At 47.7% G+C, this 11,665-nt stretch overlaps 1 pseudogene; it reads left to right on the top strand.

Moving 5' to 3' along the window:
• The first annotated feature begins 8,909 nt into the window (after positions 1 to 8,909).
• Positions 8,910 to 9,404, top strand: LOC102738262 (ferritin light chain pseudogene; annotated as a pseudogene).
• The last annotated feature ends 2,261 nt before the right edge of the window (positions 9,405 to 11,665 follow it).

Genomic DNA, 11,665 nt, shown 5'->3' with positions numbered 1-11,665 from the left:
AACCAGAACAGCTGATGTCCAGCGCCTTGCTCACTTGTTCAGTTACTTGGCCATTACTATCCCCTGACCAGGAGACTCCCTTTCTCACTCATATACCCATTCTCAGATGTGGTCTTGTGTTTCCTTAACCACAGGAATGCAGAGGGGGAGGAGCACCTGCGCAAGAGAGCCCTGCAGCTGCCATTCATCTTCACCACAGGGGAAGCCATCCTGTATGACAGCAGCCCCCTGAGCCCTGTGGATGCCCTCCCAGCCAGGAAGAGGATCAGGGCAAGGAAGGGCACCCCCACTGGTCAGGGTCCTGTGCACCCAGGCTCTCTTCTGGGAGCCATGATGCAGCAAGATGAATCCATATACTTGTCCTGCATTGCCCCAACCCCACATGGCTCACCCTTGGAGAGGTGGAGGTCCAATGACAGTCATGAGCACAAGGAAGAGAAAGAGGAGGAGGAAGACAACTCCCTCCTGGCTCTCACTGAGACCCTGCTGGAGAAGGACACAGAAGAACAGTCTGATGTCTGCTGCACTCTCCAGCACCTGGGGGTCACTGACCTCAGCCAGTGTGTGTGGGAAGAGAGCCTTCTCAGGGCTGACTCAGGCCCTGCAGGGTCTCAGAATTGCCACCCACTACCACCCAGCCAGGGAGGGGGCTCCCACAGGGGAAAGAAAGTGCTTTTTCATGACAGTGGGAATGTGGCATTGCCCCCACCATCCAGCACAACTGCTCCACAGACCCTGAAGCCACAGCCTTCGCTGGGCTCGGGCCAGCTTACCATGGAAGTGGCTCCACCTCAGCACATGGGCACAGTGCCTAGCTACCTTCACACACACACCCAGCATTTTCTCATCTCTGGCCCTACACTCCAGAGTTCTCCACAGTGGCAGCTTCAGCACAGCCAGGATATGCCTTTGAATTTCAGGATATGCCAGAAACCAACAATATTTGACCTCAGCCCCCTCCCTGAGGCCTCCAGCCCCAGCCAACCTGCCCAGGTGTTTCAGCCAAACCACACATCTTCACTCCCTTTAGGAGAAAATATCCCTAGACACCTGGCTCAGCCAGGTGCTGGTGTTCTGGATTTTTGCAAAGAACCCATGCCCTGGACAGCCTCACACAGTGGTCAGTGTCAAGAGCCCTTGATCACCTCAGATCCCACCTCCTGTGGCATTTGGGATTCCCCGATCCAGGGCCAGCCAGCACTAGTCCCTGTGGAGGTGGAGGCAGGGCAGGTAGCAAGGCAGGCCCAGCCTGACCCCTTCCACCACCTGTGGTCGACCATGGCCAACCTGTGCCCTCCATGGGCAGGGCCAGCCAGTGACATTCCTCCTAACTTGTGCTGGGGTTTGCCCCCATCTGTGCAGGGAGAAGCGGGTAACCCAAAGGATACAGCTGGGAGTCAAGAGCACCCACCCCACACCCTGGTGGTGAGCAAGCTCTCGGGGAGCTCTGCCTGCCCTTCCCAGGAGCTCCTGCATATACCCTTGGCTATGCAGGACTCTTACAGCATGGACCCCTGCCCAGCTGCCAAGCAACAGCAGTGGGTACAAATGGGGCTGCAGACCCAGGAAGCTTGCGGGCCAGTGAGAGAAGGGTTGCCAAGTGCCCAGCCCTTGGGTGGCTGCCCAAGAGATGCCATCCCCCAGGCCCTGAAGCCAAGCCCCTTCCTGTCCTCCAAGAATAGCTCCCTAGGCATAGGCAGCAGCCAAGGCAAGAGCCCAGCTGAAGCCACAAGGCACAGCAAGGACAAACTGGTCATTGCAGCCCCAGGGGCTGTGGGCAGACCCCAGGTGCAGTCTAGCCTGACCCTGCCTCCCTGCCCTCCTGACTCTGCCTGGCCACCTGCATCTATGCAGGGCAGCCGTGATGTCCAGCTCCAGGTAAGTGTTAGCAAGCAGGACCATGGGGATTTGTGGGTAGCAGGGAGGGGCACTCTATCTCACTGGTCAAGTGCAGAGCTCCTAGCAAATCTGGATGTGAGGGGGCATCTGCCCAGCTGGCCAGTATAGGAGGGGTATCCCACCAGCCCAGCTGGTCCTAAGCACAGCATTATTGTGAAGCTACAGTGCAGGGATATGTGGAGGGATTCTTCAAATGTAGCAGGTCACTGTCAGTGTTGGTCTACTGAGGCTAGTAATGGTGGCAGGAGCGGCTTTACCCCTGGGAATAGTGTGGTTATGACCTGGTGGGCCCTCCAGCTGCAGTCTTCTGGGCATCACTAAGCCACCTGGACACCTACTTTTAATGTAATTTAGCCCAGCTTTGGACACCCAGAGTTGGATTGGTTGTATTTTGAATTTGACACCCTCTTCTTCTGTGCTCCCCCCGGTACCATTTCCAACACCAATAAGCAGGTTAGTGCTGAAACATTGCTCACTGCCTGGTGCTGGCAGGGAATGAGGACACACATACAGATCCTGCAAATAATCGTAATGCACACCCTCAAATGCAGCTTCGCATAGAAGTCACACCAGCAGCGTTGTGACCCCTCCCATTTCACACAGAGGAGCAGATGTGCCTTTCCGGTGACATAGGGCTGCCCTCAGGGCGCAGCTGGAATGTGGTTTCCCTGAACCCCAGGCAGCCCGATATAGCTTCACTGGGAGCTCCCCTTCACTTCTCTGGATTTTCTGCCCCCTTCTCATGTCACACTGCCACCTCTCATTTCTGGCATCCTTGGGGTCCCTCAGCTCATACCCCCTTTCCAATTTTTTATTTTCCACCTGTTGTAAGTTAGAAAATCAGAAGACCGAATTTGTTAGACTTCTATCTGAAACCAAAGTAATTCCTAATTAAAGCCTCAAACTTACATCTTTTATAAACAAGTATGATTTTAGAGTCCTTGGGTTAACCCTTGTCTTCTGTAATTTTGTTCTAACTGCTCTAAATGTTTCCCATTTTCCCATCAGCAGTGTGACCAAAACAAAGTGCACAGCACCATAGCACTTGGGATTCCAGGCCCAAAAGGAAGCACATTTTCCTCCAAATTCTGACTTAGAAAGACCGTATTGTGCTTTTTGCCCGTCTGTGGACATGTTCTGGAGTCTTAACTACTGACATTTTCCCTGAAATTGAAGTATCTTAAATTTTTCATATTGCTGGGTGAATATTTAACTTTTTTCTGTGTGTATAAATACACACTTATCTGAAATCTTATTCTCTGGATCCCAAAGATGTGTGTGTGTGTGTGTTTTACTTCATTTCATTCTGTGTACTTTATACTCAAGACACATATGGAATTCTCATCTTTGTTTAAAAAGTAACTTTTGAATCACAAAAATGTTAATAGGAAAGGGACACTATGGACATGTTCCAACATTTGCCTTCATAATGACACTTCCAAGCTCAGAGCTGAAGCCAGCATCAGACAACCTGTTTGCAATCAGGGCCATCCAGACACATGGTTCTTACAGCACGGTAACATGCTGACAGCCACACATGGGGAAGGGATATGTGCCCTTTGGCCTAGACCCCTGGAGAGGGCTTGGCCTTCACCCAGTATCTTGGACACAGGAGAAGTGGGTCCTCTGTGGAGCCCATGTGCAGGAGGAATGGTGTTCTGCCCTAGAGGATGGCATGGGAACATGGCAGATGGAAGATCTAGACAGTGGTACACCTTTGAAGCACAGGGTGCATGCATCTCAGTCTCCCAACAGAGCAAAAGGAAAAAGGTTGGCGGCCACTGCTTCTCCTTCCATAAAGGACTCAGAATGGTTGAGGGTTACAGTAGCACTTCCACTGACTTCTGTGGCTTCCACCACAGGACTCGTTGTTCGGGAGCTAAATGGGCCAGATGTCATCAAGTATGACCACCATTGGACCTGCTCACCAGTGTCACCCAGAACCAGGCACATAGTAGGTGCTTAATGAATGTCCATTGTATGTATGCATGAGTGAAAGCACAGGTGAAGAAACCACAGCACAGGAACACAGAGGCCCGGGAACCAGCCCAGTCAGAACCCAACAGAAGGACCCCTCTGATGCCACCAGGTCCACCAGCAGTTACCAGAAACCGTGTGACCTGCACAGGATAAGCCACCATGTTCATTTTCCACAGCATCAGATCGGGTGATGGTTGATGTTGTTTCATGTATGGAATGTCTGCCATTTTGGACCCTTGGACCTAAAACACTGAAGCATCAACTAAGACCCTGCAGCCTGACAAATGGGAGAAAACACACACAGAAGTGTTCACCAGTACTCATAAACCCTTCCACCTGCTCTCTCAAACCAAAAATTACAGCCTCTCATCATGGGGAAAGGGGAAATTCTCTAACCTCATTTAGAATCTGTACATGGCAGTATGTCTTAACAAACCATGGTCTATTTGGAGTACTTTTTATGTTTTTCTGTCCAAAGTAAACAGTTTAATCACAAAACAGTGCATGTTCTTGGACACTCTGAGGCCTGCCTTGATGTGAAGAGTTGTCCTTCCATGGTATTTTCAACTGGGTCACAAGTTTTTTAAAACTACTTAAAATGTTCCGTGTGGGGGCGCCTGGGTGGCTCAGTTGGTTGAGCGACTGCCTTCGGCTCAGGTCATGATCCTGGAGTCCCGGGATCGAGTCCCGCATCGGGCTCCCTGCTCGGCGGGGAGTCTGCTTCTCCCTCTCCCGCTCCCCCGTCTCGTGCTCACTCTCTCTCTTTCTCAAATAAATAAATAAAATCTTTAAAAAAAAAAAATGTTCCATGTGAAATGCAGACTCATTACATGTGTAACAATCTGTACATTCCATTTCTCTGTGTTGTTTATTTACTACCATGGACTATAATGAAACACTGGCAGTCAATGCACAGCTCACAAGAATATGTCTGGTGTTTCATTCATATGTGGAGTAGCAAATTACCACAAAACATAGGCTATTAAAACAACAATCATCTCTTTGCTTATTATTCTGCAATATGGTGGGCTCCACTGGATGGTTCTGCTGTGGGTCTCGCCTGCATCGTTCATGTGGCTGTGGTCATCTGGCAGCTCAGCAGGGGCTCACTCACATGTCTGGCAGCTTGCTGGGTGTCAGCCAGGCTCCTTGGTTCCCTCCCTTCCCAAGACACCAGGATTTCCTGGCTGCAGCATGCTCCAAGAAGTCAAGCCCCCGTGTCCAAGTGCTTATCAAGCCTCTGCCAGGGCAGGTGATCAAGCCAAGTCACATGGCCAAGGCCAGAATCAAAATGGAGGGTAATCAGGAATGTAACACTGGGAGGGAGGCTTCATTGACACCAACAAACAGCTGTCCCCTCCCGCAACACTCTTGGGAGCAGTAATCTCCGGGTAACAGGTGAGGGGCATCCACCACATCCATGTGAACATGAGTCGTCCGGAACTTGCCCCAGAAAATGTCTTCCAGGGACCAGTGTACAAAAGTCTATTTCATGGGTGGTGAAGCTGGGCTGGTCCTTGGAGACAGCAACCCATGCAGTAGGAGGGTGGGGAGGAGAGGCTCTGTCCTATCTCCAGGCACAGGGTGATCTCCTGGAGGAACTTCAGTCGGGCTAAGGTTGGGCATGGGGACTTCCCTTCCCACTCCCTGTCACCTCTCCTTCTTCCCTTCTCTGGAGCCTGGGGTCCCTCCTCCTGCCCTAACCACCACCACACCCCCCACTGCCTCCCCCATGTCTGGGTGAGAAGTCAGGGGCAAGGAAGACACTAGGTGAGCATCTAACTGAACAGAGCCCACAAAGATAAGAAAGGCTGGTGGGCCCTCAACCCTCCCTGAGCACTTACATTTTTAAGAATTAGAAATATTATTACTTTATTAAAAAAAAAAAGAAAGAATTAATGATGTCTCCTTGGGCCACTTTCAAACTACAACAGTCATGCCAGCCAGCTTCCCTAAGCAGTCCTGCCTTTGCAGAGACTCTCAAAGCATCTGTTTTTCTGCTTGTGCTCAGTGGCAATAAGGATGATGCGGAGACAGATGCAAGCTAGGTTCTTTGGGCAGCCAGCCTTCAGGGTCGTGGCAGCAGGAGAGATGAGAATGCAGAGGAGTCAGGCCATAGCCCACTTGGGAAGCCAGGCTCAGGACGTCTCAGTGTACCAACCACCCAGGTCCCAGTCTGTACCCACTGGGAGGGAGGCTTCATTGACACCAACAAACAGCTGTCCCCTCCCGCAACACTCTTGGGAGCAGTAATCTCCCGGTAACAGGTGAGGGGCATCCACCACATCCATGTGAACATGAGTCATCCAGAACTTGCCCCAGAAAATGTCTTTCAGGGACCAGTGTACAAAAGTCTATTTCATGGGTGGTGAAGCTGGGCTGGTCCTTGGAGACAGCAACCCATGTGAAAAATAACCACAAACATATAACTCATTTTAAAAGCATGCAACACCAAATTCTTTTCAAGAAGGAGCTTAATTAGCTAATGTTGCCAAACAGCCAGCTTTGTGACTGCCCAAGGTGATGTCCAAATTCTGTACTTATCCTTTGCCTCCACAGAATGTACTCATGTTGCCCCAAAGCCTTCAGTTTCTTGTGAATTGCACTCTTGTCCCAGAAGTTACAGGATTCCCATTAGGTAAAGCACAAACCCCTCATCAGTACCCTTGATGCAGTCAAATTGTCCCAGACTCATCAATCATTAAAAGGAACAAAATCAGCCTTCCTAATAATTTGGGTGTACAGTATAATAAAGACTATATTTGGTTTCATCAACATCTTGGAAATAATAATTTTTAATCAAATATAACCCATACCTGCAGCAAAATATTATTACATTATTAAAAAAAGAAAGTATGTGTTACATGGCCAGTAATACCATAACCTCTTACTAATGTAATCATTATTCAGCATATTAAAACAGATAGTAAATGTGTGCACATATATGTGTGTGTTTAGTTACAGGTCTGACTCTGTGGTGAGTGCAGCCTTTCTGGTTCTCTTGGATTTGTGGTCTGGGCCAAGCAGGATGAGTTGAAGCAAATGTGTGTGTGAAAATCAGCCTGACTGATGAGCTCAGATGATTAAACAGTACTCTTCCTTTCTACTGAGTATAACTTGAAAGTAATTCGATGACTGTCCTTTTAACTTGGCGCACATGCTTCAGGACACTGTAGACAGTTCCCCAAACATTCTTTTACAACTACCATGATTCAGATTGTGCCAATGCTATGAGAGTGCTGCTGTCACTGATTCAGGGGACTGCTTCCTGAGGCCAGGGCAGATGGAGGGGAGGCCAAGTGCTTGACTGCCCAGGGCTAGGACTGGCCATGAGGAGGTGGGCTAGGAAGGCTGGAGTAAAAGGGGAAAGAGAGTGGGCAGGCTTTTGAGGTCATAAACAAGCAGTCGCAGGTGGCTAGAGGGACTGGCCGTACTTGTTCTCTCTTTTATGGGATGTGGCACACACCACCTTCTAAGGTGCCAGGCTCCAACCAGCTCGAGAAACCAAGGGAGCTTCTTCCATCAGAACTCAAAGGCATAAAACGACCAGAGGGGCCTCCACTGCTGCAGGGTTTCTATGAGTTAGCCTGGGAGGGCTGCACTAGGCTCCCCTTCAGGACCTTCATGGATTGAATATGCCCCTCATTCAGCCAAATTCATGGACACCACTCCTGGAGCTGGGTCAGAGGTCCCCCCCAAGCACATGGGCTGAGAGTGGGGTAGGGAGTTTCCTAGAGAGAATTTGGAGTTCTCTTTAGGGGTTATCAGAGGAGATGTTGTTGGAAGACATAAACAGAAAACCCAACTCTGTCTGATTTAAACACCTGGACTAGGGATTGCTCCCCTAGCTAGAAGCCCAGTGCATAAGGGAGTCTTTGGGATAATCCAGTGTTGCTGGTGTTTCTCTCCGGTTCTTGGTGTTGCCTTGTGCAGTGTGTTTGCTTCACTCTGGACAGGTAGCAGGTCCAGAGCCCAAACCACAGCCACAACGTGCCACATAGGAGACTATCCTTCCTTCCTGTCCCTCTCTCTCAAGAGCAAGTAAAATTTCCCCAGAGTTTCCAGAAATAACATTCCACTGATCCAAGATGGGTCATGTTCCTGTGTGTGAACTAATCATGGGAGAAGAACACAGGGAGGGTGGGGTTGCCTGGGGTTATCTGGAATTTCCCAGGTAGATTTGGGAGACCCAGAGCCCAGCACTGGAGCTGGGTTCATCTCATATTCCCAAGAGTTGCCTCAATAGAGAAGTGACTGTACCATGAGCAGAGAGGTCTTGGAGACACAGGCAGCCATGAATCTTCCGAAGGCTTGGTGGGCTCTCCATCTTTACCATCTAATGAGCTTTGCTTCCTGCAGCTATGCTAGGCCCACAGGTGGCCACAGGACACACAGTAACACAAGAGCTGTAGTCTAGACAGACCCAACTCTGAACATGGAGGCCTGTGAAAGTCCAGGGCAGCTCTCACCCCAGCTACGATTGGAAAACACAATATCATAAAGTACCAGTATTTCCTAATTGACCTAAGGATTCAGTGAAATCCAGTCAAACTTACCATGTTTCTCATGAAACTTGAAAAGTTGATTCAAAACTGTATAAGGCAGATGAAGGGCCAAGATTAACCAAGACATCTAGTCATAAAGAAGAACAAAGGGCCATACTCGCCATATTGCCTATCAAGGCTTTCATAAAGCACAACAGTGAAGAGACTATGGTGTTAGTACATAGTCACACAGTGGAGGAATAGAGTAGGAGCCCAGAAGCCAACACACATATATAGGAACTTGGTATATGATGGAGGTGATCAGAACTATGGGGAAAGGCAGTATACCTGGCAGTCCCACAGATCTATCTCTTGCTTCAACAGTACTTAGATGGAACAGACCCAGGGACTCCCCTTCTACCAGCCTCCAACCACCCTCCAACATTTTCTCCAGTTGCAACCTTCGGAGCCATCTTCCCTGGCACCCTCTGCCTCCAGGGCCAGCCAAAACCATATTTTGAGCTAGCTTCTTATTACCAATCAACAATGAGCTCCCAGACTCATTAGAATTATTCCAGCCAGGTGGAGGCCACCGTCAACCACCTGGCCAACATGCATCTGCAGGCCTCCAGCACCTATCTCTCTCTGGGCTTCAATTTCCACCATGAGGACATGGTTCTGGAGGGCTGCAAGTTGGCTGAGGAGAAGCACAAGGGCACTGAGCATCTCCAGAAGATGCAAAACCAGCACAGCAGCCACACCCTCTTCCAGGACATGCAGAAGGAGTCTCAAGATGAGTGGGGTAAAGCCCAAGACACCATGGAAGCCACCCTGCTTCTGGAGAAGAACAGGAACCAGGTCTTTTTGGGTCTACATGCCCTGGGTTCTGCCAGTGCAGACCCCTATTTCTGTGACTTCCTGAAGAGACACTTCCTGGATGAGGAAGATGGAGACCATCAGAGTAACCTCTGCAGGCTGGCTGGCCCCCCAGCTGGGCTGGGTGAAGATCTCTTTGAAAGGCTCACCCTCAAGCATGACTAGCAGCCTCTGGAGCCCTGCATCCTTTGAGAGGACACACTGACATCCTCTTGGTGCCAGGGCTTCTGCTTGAGCCTCTCCCTCAACTACTAGGTGTTTTTTTAAACACCCTGGCACCCTCTCCCAAGCCATGGACTAAATGGAAACAAAACAATAAAGCTTTTTGCAGGAAAAAAAAAAAAGCTGTGGGAGAAAGTTCATTTAGCAATGGAGCTGAAACAATGGGTTAGCCATATGGAAGAAAAATAAAATGGGGTCTCGGTCTTCTCATACATAAAGTCTAAATGGAGCAGATAATTAGGAAAGGCAAAAGTTTCAGAGTTTTAGAAAAAATGTAAGAGAAAATCTTTATGACCTCAGATAGGGAAGAATTTCTTAAACAAGATATAAAGAGCAAAAGCAAAAAAGGGAGGGGGAAAAATTGGAAATCCTTTTTAAATACATTAAAAATTAGCACCTTTATGCATGAAATATCCCATACATGAAATGGAAGGACAAATAAATTATTAGGACTACACCAAAATAAAAAGCTTTTGCACAGCGAAAGGAACCATCAACAAAACAAAAAGGCAACCTACTGAATGGGAGAAGATATTTGCAAATTATATAGCCAGTAAAAGGTTAATATCCAAAATATAGAAAGAACTCCATACAATTCACCACCCAAAAAATAAGTTTAGAAATGGCAGAAGACATGAAGAGACATTTTTCCAAAGGAGACATACAGATGGCCAACAGACACACGAAAAGATGCTCAACGTCACTCATCATTGAGGAAATGCAGATCAAAGTCTCACACAATGACATATCATCTCACACAGTCAGAATGGCTAGAATCAAAAAGACAAAAAATAGGGGCGCCTGGGTGGCTCAGTCGTTAAGCGTCTGCCTTCGGCTCAGGTCATGATCCCAGGGTTCTGGGATCGAGCCCCACATCGGGCTCCCTGCTCGGCGGCAAGCCTGCTTCTCTCTCTCCCACTCCCCCTGCTTGTGTTCCCTCTCTCGCTATGTCTCTCTCTGTCAAATAAATAAATAAAATCTTTAAAAAAAAAAAAAAAAGACAAAAAATAACAATGTTGGCAAGAATGTAGAGAACAGGAAACCCTCACAGGGAAACAGAGTTGGGTTTTCTGGTTATGCCTTTCGACAGCATGCGGGAATGCAAACTGGAGCAACCACTATGGAAAACAGTATGGAGGTTCCTCAAAAAATTAAAGATAGATATAGATATATGATCCAATAATTCCCCTACTTGGATCCAGGAAGCCCAGAGAGCTACAAAAAAGATGAACCCAAAGATGTGGAATATCTTACACTCTACTGGTGAGAGCTTAAATTGTTACAAATTTTGAAAATAATTTGGCATTATCATGTGAAGTTAAACAAGTGTACACCCTTTGACTCAACACTACTCTTCCTAGATACACACAAGAAGATAAAAGATTGCACAGGTACACCATATCTACAGACATTGTGGTTGCTAAAGCCTGGAAACAAACCAAATGATCACCAACAAGGCAAGTGAATTCTGTCATAGCCATATGATGGGTACTGCATTCACCAATGGAAACTAATGAATCACTGCTGCATGCGTTAACATGGATGAGTCTCAGAAACATACTGTTGGATAAAACATGAAAATCACAGAAAAATGCACACACTATGACTAAAAGTACACACAAACTCTCTTTCTCTCAAATAAGTAAATAAATAAAATCTTTAGCCCAGTGATGGGTATTAAGGAGGGCACGTACTGCATGGAGCACTGGGCATTATATGAAAACAATGAATCATGGATCACTACATCAAAAACAAATGATGTATTGTATGGTGACTAACATAACATAATTAAATTAAATTAAATAAAAAAAATAAAACACACACACAGGTATTAAAGAAATGTAAATCCTAAATGTCAAAATTGTGGAGGCAGGGGGTGGCAAAAAGCACAATGTGACTGGGAGGGGTGAGCAGAGTATTCCCGATATTGGTAATGTTCTGTTTTTATCACCTGTGGTGGGCCCATCGGGGTCCTTTTACTATTCATTTGTATGTACTATGCTCCATAATGTTAAAAATATTTTTTAAAACTCACCCTATGCTTCTAATGTAAGAGGGACCAGTTACATATACTGGCACTTCCCACAGTGTGGGATCCTCAGGACATGATGTAGGGAATCTTGTTAATATCAAGGATAATCCCCCAGTATGGCACTTTGAAGTCTGTAACACCGTAAACTTCAATTTTTTTTAAGCAGAAACCA

Source organism: Leptonychotes weddellii, chromosome 1 (assembly GCF_054177405.1).
Source record: "Leptonychotes weddellii isolate Sample4059 chromosome 1, ASM5417740v2, whole genome shotgun sequence".
NCBI lineage: Eukaryota > Metazoa > Chordata > Mammalia > Carnivora > Phocidae > Leptonychotes > Leptonychotes weddellii.
The sequence above is the reverse complement of the archived record's forward strand: the minus strand, read 5'-3'. Positions and strand labels throughout refer to the sequence as shown.